We start from the raw sequence: 18,221 nt of genomic DNA, 5'->3' as shown, positions 1-18,221 counted from the left end.
CTTCTGGGAGAAAGGGGAGGGATTCCAGGTGGCAAAGATCAGGGGTTAGGGGCAGGACTTCCAGTCCCAAGATGGTGACCAGGGGGTGGGGCACCTGTCAAGGGGTGGGGCTACCCCTGCAGCCCTTGACAGCTCATCAAAACGTGTTAAGTAGCCCCCTAGCCAAAATAATTGCCCACCCCGATGTAGAATCAGAATTAGGGCTCCGGAATTCAAAGGCACTCAGGCATATGCTCAGTTTACTATCGTTCTTCTCACCATGTGCTGTGGTACAGTTACTACCAACTAATTTGCCTCAGATTGTATTTTGTGGTTAATTTACTCCGTAGTGGGTGCATCTACATGAGACGTTTACTGAGGAGATGCCTAATTAGCTCTGCAGTAAATGTCTCAGTCTCTATGGGCTCCTATAGATGTGCGCAGAGCTGCCTCAATGCACTGGAAATTCAGCACGTCAGAGGAGACTCAGCACGTCTGCTGGAGAACGGAAATAGATGCACACTTAGGCAGCCTCCCGTGTCATGTGTATCAGCATCCCTGCGCATCTCCACGCTGAAAAACGGCAGTGGGGCACTTTGAAATAAAACACATTTGATGAGCTTTAGTTCAAAGAGCCCCACCACCATTATTTCAGTGCGGGGACACAGGTACACATGAAGTAGCAGGGGGGTGCTAAATAGCATGGCTTGCTAATTAAAGCACCTGGTACTGTGTCCCAAAACACATATAAAAATGCCCTTCTTGTGGATCCCTATTAGGCCACAGGAAACAAATGAACTCTGCAGCTGGTTAGTACTTGGAAATGCAAATACTATCCTGCTGTGGAGTTTTTTTGTGCGTAGCAATGCAAGTGTTGATGCTGCCCCAGCTGGCTGGGGCGTGAGAGTGCTTCAGCCCTTGGGACTAGCTTTAGTGCCAAGCTGAAGCCAGAGCTGGCTGCCAGCACTGGGACTAACTTTAGGCTGGTCCCCTAGTGGCTGGGCAGACCCGGTAGGGAGGCCTCCTGGGTTACTGTGCCGTAACCAGTCTACGTGTGCTTTATGGCGCAGTAACCAATTAGGCATAAATTTGACGCCTACATGGTGCAGGTAGCAAATGTACGCTCAAGTTGGCATGAGATGCCATATTTACTGTGCAGTATGGGTGTGCACATGTAGACGTGTGCCCATACCTCACAGTAATTTCCGTTACGGCACAGTAAATGTATGCATGTAAAAGCACCAACTTTACCTTGGATCTGAGCTATTTATACACAGTAGGTCTGTGTGTCTTGTCTATTCTACTTTTACCATATAGTTGAGTCAATTAATTATATAGCCAATGAGTCCTGTGTCTGTACCCACACTTACTGCTCCATTAATTAACAGAATACTATTTAGCAGCTTCCAAGCTATACCAGCGGCTTTGTGCACTGCATAGAGGAAATGGTTTGGGAGAGCTGTAGAAGCTTTTAATATATGACAGAAAAGGAAGAAAAATACAGCAAACATTGTGGAGGCTCTTCATGCAGGCTACAGAGGCACGCAGAGGTAAGAAGTCCTCAATTAAATGAGAAGAAAGAGTACTGAAAATGTACCCAGGGGTCTTTGCAGAAAAAGCCACTGCTGAGAGAACGTGAGCTGTCCAAACTGGTCTCCAGGACACTCAGCTGGGCAGAGAGCTTGATATGAACTTTAAAAAAAAGATTGCTGCATAACACTGAAGCACTTAACTTGCAGTCAGTTAAGCTGCCTAACTAACCGCCCACCACACAGCTCCAGCTGTAGCTACCAACCCTGCTTCAACGTTTCCAATCCCTAGTGAAGCAAACAGCAACTGGCACAAGATGCACAAGGAATACAGGAAAAGGCATCACATGTGTACAGATATGTGGACGGTCAAACATTCTTCCTGCTTTTCTCTGTGTGCAGCACTGAGCTGCAGTATCTGGCTCTTTAATGCTTTGCACAAAACAGATCAGTGTGACATTTATCCCTGAGGCCAAGGGGAAAAAAATTCACCCTAAAGTCGGACAATTTGGTTGATTTCATTATGACTGAGGGTTGCTTTACCTGACAGCTAAGCAGCCAGTCGGGTACCCTAATAAACAAGGCAACAAAAGTGACCGCCAGATTGCTGATACTTTGGTCCCACCACTACAGCATACAAACAACTGAAGGAAAAAAAAAAAAAAAGGAAAAAATCATATCATCCTGTAACATTGCTTTGGCACAAAATGCCTTTAAATGATTGCATCTTTGATCTGCTCAAAAGAGGCATAATTTACGAAGGTGTTTAAGATTGCTGACATCTGTCTTATTTTGTAAAACATTTTCTAACAAATCACAGAGCTCCACCCTAAGACGCAAGTCGTAGCACGAGAAGCTGAACAACCCAAGGGAGGCTGCTTCCCTCAGGACTCAGACTGAACATACGTTAAGCCCGAGAGGTCTTGGAGGGATGATAGCCAGAATTATCCACAATCCACCCGTTGTCATCACTGAGGTGCTGGGAGGATGAAGAGAAAAAGGAATGTAATTATCGAGCTAATTTCAATTTACCGTCCAAACTCTTCGCTGATCTATACTTTACACAGTTCCGTTGAATTGAATGGAATTGTATGTGGCACAAACCAGCACAGAGTTTGCCCTATGAAGCCCGACACATAAGGGGACCGTGTGGGACAGTGTGAAATCCGGGACAGGGCTGGGGTGGCATGGTGCAGCTCTGGTATTACTATTCAGGCAGGGAAGGGAGTCAATGACTCATTAATGACCCATTCTTCTTTATTTCACAAATGTTAACAATCATCCCTGGTTTTTAATGGTCGTTCCATTAATCAAGCTAACTTAATTTAGGGCAATTTTGCTGTCTGCTAGGGCAGGCGGGGACATATGGTCACCCTACCTCAGGGGTGGGCAAAATGGCCCGACAGGTTATTCTATCCGGCCCGTGGGGCTCCTAAAAAATTTAGAAAATTAATATTTATCTGCGCCTGACTGCCTGTCATGTGGCCCTTGATGGCTTGCCAAAGCCCAGTAAGCTGCCCTCTGCCCAAAATAATTGCCCACCCCTGCATTACCTATACATGTAAAAGATGAAGAAAAATCTGGACCAGCTGATTAAGTTATACTGATTTACACCACCAAAACATGCAGCTTTGTCTACAATCATCCAAGGCATCTAGGATGAACAATTATCTCAGTACTGTGGCTGTTTCAAGATCTCAAGTTCATCTCCGAACAGCCACTGAACTGATTGAGTAGAATCATAATTCATAAACTGAACTAGAATCCTACATTGAATTAAGAACTGAGTTTTGCTTTAGCTGTTCCCCATCTCACATCTCTCAACAGAGTAGCAAATGTTTTCACTTTCAGTAATGGCACTACAATAAAAGTGAGCAATGTTTACCCAAAGTGCCACTGGAATTAATGAACTCTTTCACTTACACTGTTAATCTGATTCCTAGAGTTGCTCTTCCAAGGGTCTGGAAAAGCGCAGGCTCGGGGGGGACCTGGTGGCTGCCTATAAGTACACAAGGGGGTGTTCATCAGGATCTGGGAGAACGTCTGTTCACCAGAGCGCCCCAAGGGAAAACAAGGACCAACCGTCATAAACTCCTACAAAACCATTTCAGGCTGCACATAAGAAAAAATGTCTTTGCTGTCCAAGCCCCCCAGACCTGGAATAGGCTCCCTCCAGATGTGGTGTGGGCATCTACTCTGGACTTATTCAAGAAATGCTTGGATGCTTATCTTGCTAATGTCCTTTGACCCCAGCTGACTTCCTGCCCCTGGGGCAGGGGGCTGGACTTGATGATCTTCGAGGTCCCTTCCAGCCCTGATGTCTATGAAATCTATGAAATCTTGTTAGCTAGAAACATAAATTACCCATAACAGGTATAAGTGATAGAAAACCAGTTTCAAATCTATAGCACAATAGATATTCAGTGCATATAAACAGCTTTCAAAAATGGCCAACACCAGTTTAAGATAAACCTGGATGGATGTAGTATCAGACTTAACTGATTTAGTTTAAATCGATTTATTGAACTTCTGTCCCAGATCCCCCCCAGATTCAAGTTACCTCACAGTCCCCCAGCATCCCAGGATGCTTTGCACCTCCCCTGCAAACCCCGCCTCACAGGGTGGGCAGGCTGTCTGCTCCAGCTGAGCAGGGAGGCATGCTTTAGCGCCCCCCAGCTTCTAGACTAAGCCACTGCAGGCATGTGGCTGCATTGCCAGAATCAAAAGTGAATGTCTGTTCATTTGCTTATCAGTTCAATTTACACAGTTTAGACTAACCTGTGAAGACTGAACCAATTCAGTCTTCAACTTTTTGACTGTCTGTACTTAATCATCCAGTTCAGGAAAAGAAACAGTACCACTTGACCAAATATATATGCCTAACTGCAACTAACTGACGTGGCCAGAACTCTGGATGTTGAGTTTTGGATAATGAACCGTTCATGAAGAATCCACAAGTTGAAGATTGGTCACAGAAAATAGTTGGCATATGCCTCTGAACAATAAATGCATTTAAGGACACTTTCATCTTCCCATGGAATAAAAAAGATGTTATATTCATCACATAAATGATGTGGTTCAATTGCAAATCAAGCATCACTTTTACCCTTGTGGAAATGCATCCCACTGGTGATCGCTGCCACTGAAGTAGGACCTGTCTCAACAGCCATCCGTACCAAAGACGGACTACAAGTCACTTGTCCCTGAGTTATGTGACAAACGATGCAATTTTTTTAACACGTCAAGACATGCATTGTTGTAGGGAACAGGGGCAGCTTTGCAGCATGGGACCCTGAGCTCATCTTCAGCTTTAACAGCCAGGAAGCTGACTAGCAACCACCAGTTTCATGGCTGATATAGTCTGACTGTTTAATAACTAATAGAAACCTGATACTGAACCATTTTGCTGGGCTCTGAGGGAATAAAACCCAGCTCGGCATCTCCTGAAATGTTTGTTTTTTACCTCTTTTCTGATCTCCCTCCCTGTCTTCTTGTTTTAGAAGACAGAAGGGGAATGCTAGTAAACAGCACGTGGGACAATTAAGCAGAAGGCAGGGCAAACACATCCAAATCCTGTGTTCTGTTTTTTCATGACACCAGTGAATCTCTTAAATGCAGTTGTTAGAATCTGACCCCTGAAGCCTATCACCATTGTGTTCAGGATTAAAAAAACCCGCTGTGCGAATAACTGCTGCCTCACCCTTGAAATTGTCTCCTCGCAGCAGAAAATAGAGCATAAAGAATGTTAAAGACCTACTTGTCTTATCTTGCTTCAGTTCCTGATGGGTTTGTGGGACAGGGCCATAAATTATACCTCCAAATAATGGCTAAGCATTTGAAAAAAAACAGATTAAGGCATCTCTTCTCCCATCTGATCATCCGGCTAGATTCTCATTTCAGTGACATCGGTGTTAATGCTAGAGGGAATTACACACAAGCCCAGGACTGGAAAATGCATTCTCCTGTATCTAAAGTGTATTCCCTCGTGTCCCTGTTCCTTGTCAGGGGTGGATGGGAAGGTCAGAAGGAAGATTCCTCTAGTTAATGACCGATGCTATCCCTCGCTGTGGAGTTCAGGAGGCAGCTCTTACTGATGTCCTGCTCCTTCAGCCAACTGAGGAAGTCACAAGCAGGGGGGAGAAGTGCTCCATCTACGATGAGAACGGTACATCCTCCATGGTAGTTTCAGCTACGCCAGTGAGATGATGGGCTGTGTAGTCTTAGCCAATGCAAGGTTAGTAGGGACAGAAATCGCAGGCCAGCCCTCCAGTAATTTACCAGCACTTCTGCATGCTCCTACTTTATTGCCACTTCTGCACGTTTCATTTTGCCATTGTATCCTATTTGGTCTGCTCTCAGATCTGCAGACAGGAAACAGGACTGAAACCCTGGTCACTCTGCAGGCAAAAATTGCTTTTTCATTGCAAGTATCTAAATGGGTAGTAAGGAGAAAAAACAGATAAGATGCCGAAATACCCTTAAGCTTGTAACGGATAAGATTAATGGGGCTTAGCCAAGGAGTTGCCAGATAGTAATACGTCTATGACACAGGCAAGCAATGTACTTATTTCTCCCACTTTTGAGTCTCATCCAAACTCAAATGAAGTAACAGGAAGGCTCCAGTAATGTTAATGAGGCAGGCACTCCGTTCCTCTAAGGGATCTGACATTAACTGCCTCAATGCGCAGAGTGTGAAGCACATTTTTTCAATGAATTTGCCAAAAAAGGAAAGAGACGGCATTTGGGGGGATTGATACCATTCACAAATCCAGTTAATAGTGTGGCCCCCCCCCAAAAAAAATATCAGGGAATATTTTTAAAATATCAGGACACTGAATTTGAACTGAAAAGTTTCATTGTGCAAATGCCACATCCTTCATTTGGACAGTTTCAAAACAAAAGCTGTCAACTTTTCATTTTAACATGGCTTTTAGTGTTAAGAGTTGTCATGCCTTTTAAAAAGGATTTTTTTTTTCAGTTAAATAACCTGAAAAAGAAACAAACCTTTTTGTGGGTGTTGAATTAAACCGCATTTGACCCAAGCTGAAGTTTTGTCAGCATTTTTTTTTTTTAAAGCCAGAAAACCTACAAAAGAGTATTATTGTTTTGGTTTGATATTAACTAAATTGTGTTTGTTTTTTTACTCCACTTGCCCACTAAACCAAAAAACCCCTCTCATTTGTCTTTTCACCTCATGTAATCCTTTCACGTAGTCACTTCTTGCATGAAAGCAATGCAGTAAAAGACGGATTATTTCTCCCGATCTGCCCAAATGATTTTCTTAAATATTGAAAAAGCAAAAGTTTAGAAGGAGGAAGTCCCATGTCACCAACTGCTTGGTGGGCTAGGATGTATATACAAGACCTCATCAATGAATGAGGCTTTAGAAGTGATATTCCTGCAATGTACCAGTTGCATCTACCTGCATCAGGTTAAGAGTTCAGAAAAGAAACAAGAACCGCTGTAAAACATAAATGATGGACACTTTGACTGTGAATGATCATGGGAAACAACCCAGTGCTTAGGTGGCATCTCTTTCAATCTCTTCCACAGCAGAACGTCCACTTGGGCAATGGGCATCAGTACTGGTTCTCCCTCGCCTCCCCTATATAAAAAATTAAATGAATAACTGTAGCCTGGTTTGATATGACCCCTCAAAGCAGAGCATACAGAATATGAATATAAGGTAATTTATGTAAGATATTGTCCCGGGAAAGGCAGAAATAATGCCTTTTCCCACATTTTGCAGCCAATACTCCCAAATAGTTTTCATTTCCAAACACTTACGTATAAGGGAAATTGTTTTCACGGTACAAATGTGCCTAAAGCTGTGTGGGCTGCATTCTTGCACTCAGTTAGGAATTGTTTCTTGATATTTAATCACAGGCGCTATGTCCATTTTCACATCCAGTCTACACTTCAGAGGTGTTTTTCTTTTTGTTGACCTGCAACAAAGACTGCACAAGAGGAACTTCTTTGAAGAACGAGCCAATGATTTCAATGCCTTAAGCAAAATCAAACAGTCCCAGTGGATTATCACATGAAGCATTTTAGGCCTGCCATGGCCAGACTTGCTGGATGGTGATCCTTGGCACAGCAGAGATGAAAGTAGGTAGTTCCTGCCAAACAGCAGATCAGAAAATAGTTATGTGAAGTGGTGGTGCAAGCAGCGGGCAACAAGCAAGAACAAATGTAGGCAGGAACACAAGTGGGAAGGGCATAGTGTGAGATACTGAGAATGGGCATCTTTTGCTGGTCTCCTTGGCTTGCAGACACAGACTGAAGCATGACTGAAACTTTCTCTGGTTGTCTTGCACCTTTCTGAAGAATTTCAGTGCCAGTGAAGTTTTTAATGGCTACATTCTTCCAGAGTACTTCTTTATCCCTTTGTGTTGCTGTGAAATCACTTGGAACCAAAGAGGATGAGAAAATCTTAGGAAATGAGGGTTGGAAGTATGGGCAACTGGTGCCACCTTAGTTGGGGGGGCACGTGGCCCTCTAGTGACCTGTCAGCGACCAGGGAGGGGGTTCCCCCAGCAGCCAATCTCGCCGACCAGGGGAGGGAGGAGTCTCCCCACGGCCGATCATGCTGACCAGGAAGCGGCCATGGGGCTCCTGGAAGTGGCCGCAGGGCTCCCAGGAGGGACCCCAGCACTTTATCCAGCGGTCCCACTCCCTAGTCAGTGCTCACAGGGGGTGCACCAGTGCTCCCACCTTCCCACCCTGCCCGTCACCTAAATGGGGAGCATGGCCTGTCAGGGGGTGCACCAGTACTCTCAGAGGGTGCACTTGAACCCCCATGCACCCCCTATGCATCACCACTGGTTGGAAAGGAACTCAGGAGGTCACATCTAGGCCAACCCCCTGCTCAAAGTAAAACCATTCCCAATTAGATCATCCCAGCCAAGGCTTTGCTTCAGTCCATGTTTGTGCAACGTGAGCATCCGTGGTGTTTCAAAATGGCTTAATCCCCCAGAGCAACAATCCTTGTGGGCATCATGGGCCAACCCACTAGGTCTAGATCTGTCTTGAGAAGCAGCAAAGCCACATTCACACATTGTTGCACTGGGACTAATCAGCTCACTGCTAATTCCCAGGCACAATAATCTTAGTGAAAAGTCATTGTCCTTTGTGTAGAAGTAAATTGTATTAAAACTGAAGCCTCTTCCTTTAGCTCATAAACTCCTGGGGGTTGGCATTTTCTTTGGTAAGGGCTAGATGACCACAAAAGGATCATAACCAGAGTGATGTTGCATACTAAGATTTCCTCATATCACTTTGTTTGTTCTGTCTTCTTCATTTTAGGTATTCCCAACACACCATTTACCCAAATTATAATAGTCCTGGGAGCAGACCTGCAACAAGAGACCCAGTTACAGCACAGAGAGGGTGAAGGATAAGGCGCACATGTTCTTTTTGAATTCCACCTTGTACACGCTACCGAAATGCCTAAGCCATGGGGCGAGGAAGCGCCGACCGGGGGCGCACCCAGCTAGTAAATCCTTTTACAGCCATGGAGTAACATAATTCCAGGTCTATTTGTTAGAGTGACAACAGAACCGAAACATCTCCCGATACACACAGGTGTTTCCAAATTGCTACAGCAGCATTCGCCCGCCTCCTCAGGAAGTAGCCAGCTGCTGGGGACAGGTTGCCAGCGACTTTTGAAAATGGTTTGGAAGCCAGCTTTTCCCCGCAGGGAGAACAGGGGATAGAAGCAGGGGCAACTCAATTGCTCCCAATGAGCAGAAGCTTGAGCCAGAAATCTCAGCTCATTCTTTGCAAGCGCCAATTCCTGCTGCTGACACAGGAGACCCACAACCTGCGAGCAGTCATGCATTTTATAGCACTCTTATAATTGCACTGCCTCTTTCCAGAGCTGTTTTCTGTTTTCCTACCCCCTGGCAGTGTGCATGATGTGCCCATCTCTTCTATGCTTGCTGTCCAATTTGGGTTTTTTTCCTGGCATTTAAGATTATGAGAGAGTCACCCCAGGCTTATCTACACGGGCAAGTTACTGCACAGAAAGGTAGTGTGTGACTTAGCAGCAAAATTCCTACTCCACATTCATTCCCTGTATGAACCACCCTAGCAAGTACAAGCTACTCCACTGGCACTCCACTAACAGTGTCTGCACAGGGAAACAGCGTGCTATAAATTCACAGCCTAGCTTCTCTGCATTAGTTCCCCTGTGGAGACAGGCCCTCTCTTTTGCTTCTGCAACCTGATCATCCTCAAGTCGTGCCTTTATGGACATTGTGTGCAAAGTCACCAAAAGCAAATGGAGGTGCCCCTATGTTTAACACGGGGTATTTGGACATGGCCTGAGGACTCTTGCTTGCTAGTGGCAACATGGAGGAGGTGAAGAAGCTGTGCAGCCTGCCAAAGTTTAAAGCGGGTACGGAGTTTGGAACAACACCATATGCAATCTGTAGCATCACAGTGACTATGACACCATTTTTAAGTGATTATTAGGTTTAGAAATACGTTATGGTCACTGGCTTCAGAATATGACCGATGTTTCTTTTCATCTGCATGCAAAGCCAGTGCTGTTGATTAGATCGTCTTTTTTTAAAAATAGGTTTTAAATATGCTTTCCTGCCTAAGAGGAAAATGAGTGCGTGAAACTCAGCATTCATTACGAACAAATGCTGCAGTACCAGCAGAGTGGAGATATGAAGCACCTATGCAGTCGAGGGGATTCAGGGTTTAATTAGCAATCTTCCAAAGGCTTATTAAAATACCAGAAGAGTGCCGCCACAGATCATTTTGCCAGTAATGAAAAATCCTTCCAGCGTTCATCAAGAGCTCTACCAAACTTCTTGACAAAGCATGAAATTTGCTCCAATGCACAGGCCTAGTGCAAGCTGGTCTGGAAGTGTGTGGACATTTTCATACTGGCCCTTGATGGGTGAATGGTGTGTGGGGGTGTGAGAGAGAGAGAGAAAGAGAGAGAGAGTTTTGAGCACACTTGATGTACAAATTTATCATGAGAGTGCTTGCTCATTTCAACTGCCTAACATCACACGAGATGAAGTGAAGTGATTTATCTCCATACTTAACTACTCGAAATTATAGTAATTGTACCTAATTGCTTTAATACTTTGTTCTGTGGGTGTTTCATTGCCATGGTTACTAGTCAAGTGTAAACAGTTATCAATTATCTTTCAAACAGAATATGCGTTAAAAACCCCTCCAAGACTATAAAGTTGCGATGTTGTTGAACACTGAATTCACACATGCAAAAAAAAAACCCCTTTCTTTTGTAATCTGAAACCACAATTCTGAAAAGCTGGCAGATGTCTGAACATTAGTAAGTGATTTCATGGTGTGGGGGTGACACAGTGTAAGAGTAATAGCGCTGGAAACCTAATCGGTATAGAAAGTGCAGAGAACGAGTCAGATGTGAGGGCAGCTGCACCAGAAAGGTCCACGTTTGCAGGTGTCATCATGCATGCCGTAAGCCAGCCACCCCCTGTGTGCATGTTTCTCTAAGAAGCTGCATCGATAAAGTTTTCTATACCATAATTCAATGGACACAGAAGTGGTTCTGTATTGCTTGGCTGACTCTTGCAGTTGATCAACAGAAGAAGCAGAATATCTGTTGGATGGAAGCCTACAAGACTTTCTTCAGTTTTCTTTCTAGCTATTTGGGGGGAAAATAAGGAATACATGACGGAGATAAAGCGAAGTAAATATTGGTATGGAGCGCCATAAAACCCCAGTGAATAGCAAGAGACAAAAAAGTGTTCCTGCTGCAACGGCACTGCCTAGCTGTGCATGCTGAGCAAGAAGTAGACGCTCCCAACTGTATTTTTTTGTGAATGAACAGGCATGGACCCTTGCTGTCCAAGAGCAAGCACATCACATAGGGGCTGCTTCGACTGCTGCTAGCCATGCACCTCACACTGGAAATAGCTCCATTAGGGAATGAAGTGTTACTTCATGTGAGTGAGGGTAGAGTAATCTGGCCCATGGGACTCTTCCAGATGGGCACCTCCTTCCCTGACCTCAAAAGCAAAAGCATGATTATTACCTGCACGCTCCACAACATGTTCCAGCCCTTTGCCCAGTTCTTTGAACTACCAAGAAACTCCAGACAACCGTGCTTTGTGTTAATTAAGCCTGACAGAAACCTGCAACATTCATGCCTAGAGCAGATCTGTCTTCTCTGCATCTTCCACAGTAACGCTCATCCTCATCAAGGCACGCTAGGTTTTCATGTGATTTGCCCAAGGCTACACAGCAAGTCAATAGAAGAAGCAAGAACCGAGCAGCAGCCACATTCGAGATTGCGCCCTGGGAAAAGTAGTGATGTTGGGAGTTCATTTTCCTGCATTAGATGCACCAGATTTTTTTGCTGTTACACGTACCCGCTCCCGCTCTCTATGTACCTGGGCTTGGTTTTTTAACATATCGTGAGCCTTTTCAAAACGGAGAGGGCATGTTTAAGATGAGCAAAGGCTCCTCTTCCTTTTTAAAGGGAAATGGCATTATTCGATGTAGAAAGAGTCAGCCTGTTGTGAATTGTGCAAGACTGCACAATTCCAGATAGAAATGCAAAACCACAATCATTTGAAAAGTTTAAAGGGCCATTGCATAAACACTCCACACAACCTTGAACAGAGAAACGCGAAGTCATTTGCCAGCACCCCGGTGGCGTAAGTGCAGTTTCGGTCCGTGTTTACAGTCTTCCCCTTGAACGACGCCTTCTGTCCCACATCTCCTGGGAATGCAGGTGCTAGCTCTGCAGACGGTCTCCAAGAGAAAATAGATGTTGGTGTATTTGAGGTAGAACAAGAATTTAGCTGCACACCAGAAATAGTCTCTTCTTCAGTCTTGCAGAACTCCAGGGGTATTGGTGATGTCGGTCCATCTTCGGAAGACCAATATCTAAATCACGTGCAGCACTTGTGTGCCTGATGGTGTTTAGGATTCATGTTGGCAGTGTCAGCAGAGAAGACAAGGAAAAAAAAACTGAACTGTAGATCACCGCCGTCCTAAGGGAACCCCGCTTACACGTCTTCCACCTTCTTTCCCTTAGAAGTGACTCTTCTCTAAGGAAAAGGTTTCATATTTCGGGTTAGCCTTTCAATCCCAATCAGACTTGTTTTCAGGATTTAGCACAAAATGAAAGCCAGCGGCCAGTCCAAAACTCAATATCCATTTCCAGAAGCATTATGTCAAGTAGGGACTGCGCTCCTGGGTGAAAGTTCCCAATAAAGTTCGAGTGTGCAAAGAAGCGGAGTGTTCAACAGCGGAAAAGGCACACTTTTCCAGTACAGCAGCAGCTGGCAGAACAAATTATTATGTCTATACCAAGATGCTTCTCAGATCACCGGTAGCGATTCAGAACCCCGCTCCGCCACACTATTACGAGCCAGATTTAATCATTCATAAGGAACAGCTTCAAGGACTGGTCTGAGATACATCACACCGTGCTGATTTGGGAACTACTCCTTCTGAGTGCGCTACAGACAACCCTTCCTGGTGAATAATTTAAGTCTATGAAAAGAGTTGTCCGAAATAGCTCCCAAGGGAAGAGAGCCGTGTCTAGAATTTAATCCCACAATGGAAAAAAAAAAAAGTCAAAAATCAAAAGAAAGCAATGGCTGCAAAAATAATACAGCCCTATATTGCAAAATGTAGCCATTGTGAAACCTTTACTGAAGGGAACACAGCTGTTTTCCTTAAAATATGGTTCACGTTTCCAGAGGCAGAGAGATGAAATCCAAAACTCAGATTTCAACTTAGAATAGTTCAACTCAAGACATAACGACACAGTAGCTATTAAGATCTATGGAAAGCAAGGCCGTTTGGAGTGAAAGGTGAAAGCGCAGAGAGGGCTGACTGAAGGCCATTCGTTCGCTGCTTAGAGCTCAGGAAGGAGTTTTGGGATGTTGGTTTTCTCAGAAACACAGACCAAATTCTTGCAGTCTCAAAAAAAAAAGCGAAGTAAAGACTGTACGAGGGAGGGCACGGCACATCTCCTCTGCCACGGACGGCACCCGAAGACGAACACATCGCTGCTGCCTCCAGCAGGCAGCAACAGCCTCGGCACTTGCAGTGCAGGACCCAGGGAAAGCGGCGGACCGCTACAACCAGCACCGCAAAGACTTTTCAAACTTCCTGCTGAATTTCCTAGCGCTTGCTTGGGTCTGACTCTCGTCTTATATTTCTAACAGAAGGCAGGGGTTTTTAAACATCTAATTTACTCCTTAGCATGTTGATCTGGATATAATTAAACGGGGACAAGCGGGTCCTTCTATATTGCTGTCACAGCAGTAAATAAATCCCAACGGCATCGCCATTTTTACAAATATAACTCGTGTATCAACTGGCCTCGGGCATTCACTGCCATTTTGTCTCAGCTGACTATTACAGGTTGAATATTAAATCTTAAAGGCCAGTTAGTCTTCCTCCAAACCCTATATCCAAAATAACTATCAGAAGCCAGTCATGCTTCAGTGATATATTTTGATAACCACTTCCCTTAGCAGCCTAAGGCCTAAGAGAACCACCTTTTCCTCCCATAACTGAGGCCAAGCAGAAAAGAAACAGCAGCCTGCACTTCTTGGCGAACTTTCACTGGGGTCCCAGCCTCTTGCAAAGTCCTTGCAAATCCCTCCAGGTGCTTTCCCATCCTCAGCATGATTTCACCTCCTCAGAAGCCGAATCAAGCCCTCAGTTCAGGATCACACCTTAAATGCCAACTCATCCAAGCAGAGCGCCTTTTCTCCCCTCCTGCCGAAGTCAGAACGCATCACATTGTAAGGGCCACTCGTATAAAGAAGCGTTGCAGGATATTTTCTCAGGATCCTTTGAAATTCAGCCCTACCTCTATCCTGAGTGACCGAGTAAGGTAATGAAGTCACCTACCAGGCGCTTAAGAGGCCGTCTCTCAAGCAAAGTATCTCCTAATGCTGCCCCACCGGTTCACAAGCCAAAGCTGCACCTACCCAGAAACCAGCCAGCAGCCCATTCCCTAAATTTCTCTGCCTCCTCTTTGCTGTTTCTGGTGGCTTCATCTTAAGCCATTACAAAAGACATGTCATAAGAGGGTTTTTAGGGGCTTGAAGAGGATGCAATGGGATGGCACTGAAGCACCTCAGTGGTGCAGTAGGATCTAATGCTAAGCTGCAACTGAGATTGACAATTGCCAAAGTATTGCAGGAAGGCCTGTATCACTGAGTACTCAGCAGACCCCCAGTCCCAGGGACAGATTGCGTGCTCAATTGTATTAGTGCCAGTCTGGACTAACTACTCTGTTGTTCAGGATTTTACTGTTGATGGAGTTTGATCCAGCCTACAGATCACAAAGGGTGTTGATGTGAGGAAGAAGCAACGGGTTTGCGTAAGGGGCTGGGCATTTTCTCTTCCCAGAAAATCTTTTGCAAGACCGGCTGTCTACTGCAAGGCGATTTATTCCATTAAGGGTCGACTCCTCCAAAATGCAGTCGCCCTCACTCTTGTCATTGTGTTTGCCAGGATGCAAATCCATGGGCCTACAGCGACAAACTGTAGTTGACCTCTTCAGTGCCTCTGCTTTCACCATCAGATGCTAAGCCCTGTCATTACTCCATTTGCCAGGGAGATTAGGACACTGAAAAGAATATTTAATTACATTAAATGAGAGGCCTGTCATCAGTGACAATGCCCTTCTAATTAGCTCCAATAAGACTGTAATATGCTACCAGTAAAGATATTAATACGCTCCCTGAGCTATTGTCAATAATATGTCTACGGATGTTAATACAAGTCACATATGTAAGGCAGAGAGCAGTAGATGCCTCTTGGTCATTATGGTATGAATTTTGTAATCTCCGCTTCATAGGGGGCCCAAACATGGGCGTAGTTGATAAGCCTTGCTCAGACAACCTTATCATGATTTGGGGGGGCACAAGGGGTACGTTGAGCTTCATCACCCCCCCCAACTCCCACCCCCTGCCCCTCAGGGTGGTTTAGACCATGGCAGGAGGATTCCCTGTGCAACTAGAACTAGTTTTACAGGGACAACTTTGCTGCTATGCTGAGCATTGTAGCATCTTCGCTTTCAGTTGCCCTGCCCCATATTGGATGCCTATGCTCCTCATAACTAACTAGGGCAGCTGGAAGAGGCAGCGGCAATATCCTTCCACACCATATCCCACCGGTTAGGACGTTCTCTGGGATGTGGGGGAGACAGTTTCAAATTTCTTCTTTGCATGAAGGGACTGAAACCCACATCTCCAGCACCACTCCCCCGGCTTCCCCTCCCGAGAGAACACCCTGCCCACCCCGCTCTAGGACCCTGGTGGAGACTAGTTTCCCCATAGCCTGCTTGAGTAATCTGCTGGGCTAAAAGTGCTTTCGTTTCCAGCTTCGCAAAAAAGCATCCCCATAGCCAGTAAAACCAAGAGCTCCTCAACAACCATGGAAAATACCATCTACTCATATAAAAAATGTGTGTATTCTCAAAGGCGTAACTGCTCTTTTGGAGCTGTAGACGCAAGACACGTGAAACCACAATCAACATGTTTTTCATGTTCGGTTTGGCAATTGTTTGCACAAAGCAACTGAATCTAAACAAGTATTTCTGGAGCTGTCTGCCACATTTTATTACAATGCAGATGCCATAATGAGTCTTTTAACATTGAAAAGTATGTAGTCATTGTTATCTTTTTTCCCTTTAGCAAATCCAACAGATAAGACATCCTGACCAAGGTGAGGTACCCAGGCTCTCCAAGGTGACACACTGTCCCCAGAGGATTGCAGACACAATCCAGTCAAAAAATGTTCCACCTTGCCAGGGTGCTAATTCCCAGGGCTCTTGATAATCAGAGATTCACCCCTTCCTCTGGAGAAACTGTTTCCGTACAATCACATTACAATGACACGAAGCTGTTCATACAATCTGCCCCTTTCTAACATGCTTACTATGGAGGCTACTAGGTGTCAGACATCCTAGTACTATAATACCAGCATTTCCCTCCCAGCCTTTAGCAAACCGGGGTGGTTTACTCAGCCCTTCATGCTGAACATCCCATCTTAGGCCCTGAAGAGAAGCAATGGGTCAGTTTTGCTTCCTTGCCAAGACCTCTTCTTCCTCAGGGGTGGACTTCCTTGTAGGCAAGCAGGTCTTTAGTATTAATCTTTGGAAGGAAGGTGGGCTGGGTTGGGTTGGGTTGGGTTGGGTTGGGTTGGGCTGGGGTGGGCATTCAGGTGTACGCTTGACAGCCCAGAGGCCATTGCAGAAACACTCATGGTGCGGCCCTGTCAGAGACCAACAACTCTATGAATTATGCTAATACCAGGGCATGGAAAGGAAGGAAGGAATCATTGGAAAGGAGAGGGTCTAGACCCCTAGAGAGCTGTCAATGGCCAAACATGCTCTGTCATACAAAGGAAAAGTCACCTTAGTACTACCTAAGATAGACACTAGCAAGACAGGCCTCAAGAACAGAGCTAGGGGATGACATGGACTATAGCAATCCCCTCAATGCCAGAAGAGGCATTTCACCTAGTGGGCACACACATCAATGAACTCAGTGCTTCCAAACCCACCAGAAAACATACAAGAGCAGGAGCTTCACCCACTCTCAGCAACCCGCAAGCACCTCTTTCAAACGCCACCCTTCCTCTATACTAAATTGACTGTTCCAACCCGCCTACCAAAGCCCTTGCAAAACAGTTATTGGTTGAGCTGGGTGGGAAAAGGCTTTCCTGTCCCATATGTTTCCCCTTTCCTTATTGCAATGAAACCACGGGTATGTTTGGCCAGCTTCCACGACACTGTCAGAAGTATTGTTGCTCTTAAGACCAAAACCAGAGTGATGGCACAGTGCCCTCAGGGCAGTTTTGCTTCCTCATTTCTAGGGTTGGGATGTGACTGGTGAAAGTGGGTAGCACTCTTGGGAGTACTGTGGAAGTGATACAGAAAGATCTCAAGACCCTTCAGAATGCAGAGAGGGAGACCGGGTGACCACTACATAGTCCTACTGGTTACGGCAGTCACATAAGATGTGGAAGACTCAGGGTCAGGTGCCTGCTCCTCTTGACCAGGGACGTGAACATCAGGCTCCTGTATCCTCTGACTGCCAAGCTAGAGAAGCTAGTTATTTTAGTTTAAATAATTAAATATTCATTCGGGTGTTGCTCCCACACCCCAGGTGTGCACCAGAAGCACCAGGCTAGAGTCTCACTTTCTCTCTTTTGCCCAATGAATATTTAAATATCTACACAAACTAGATAAGCTCCAATAGGAGAGTCTAAGGGAGACAAAGACTGATATTATACCCTACTGGCCACCCCTGAGCAAATGCGTAATCAACATATTGGTAGTCCCTGGTCCAAAAAAAACAACCCGGTAACACTGGAAAATTCCCAGCCAGCTCTAGTTATTTGTTGAGTGTGAGCTGTAGCAAACAAGGGCTATCTATCAAAGGGCTGGGTGTTTCGTCTTAGGAGATCTCTTCCATATTCCTCAGCCTACATGGGTTCTGTGTCTCATACACACACACACGTGCCCAAATACACTCCATTGTCTATAGGCAGCTGCTCTTAGAAAGGAAGTCAAAGGAGGCATTTGCATTAGCAAGCCTGCCGGAGATTCAGAACGTTCCAGCCGTGTCAGCACGTCTCACAGGAAAAGCAACATGCAGAACAAAATTACTGCCTTGTGTTCAACGTGCAGTGTGTGTGTGGCATGGATGTACTCCTCGACTTGCCAACGCC

This window comes from Crocodylus porosus, unplaced genomic scaffold (genome assembly GCF_001723895.1).
Source record: "Crocodylus porosus isolate Cpor-Errol unplaced genomic scaffold, CroPor_comp1, whole genome shotgun sequence".
NCBI lineage: Eukaryota > Metazoa > Chordata > Crocodylia > Crocodylidae > Crocodylus > Crocodylus porosus.
Note: the sequence above shows the minus strand (reverse complement) of the source record.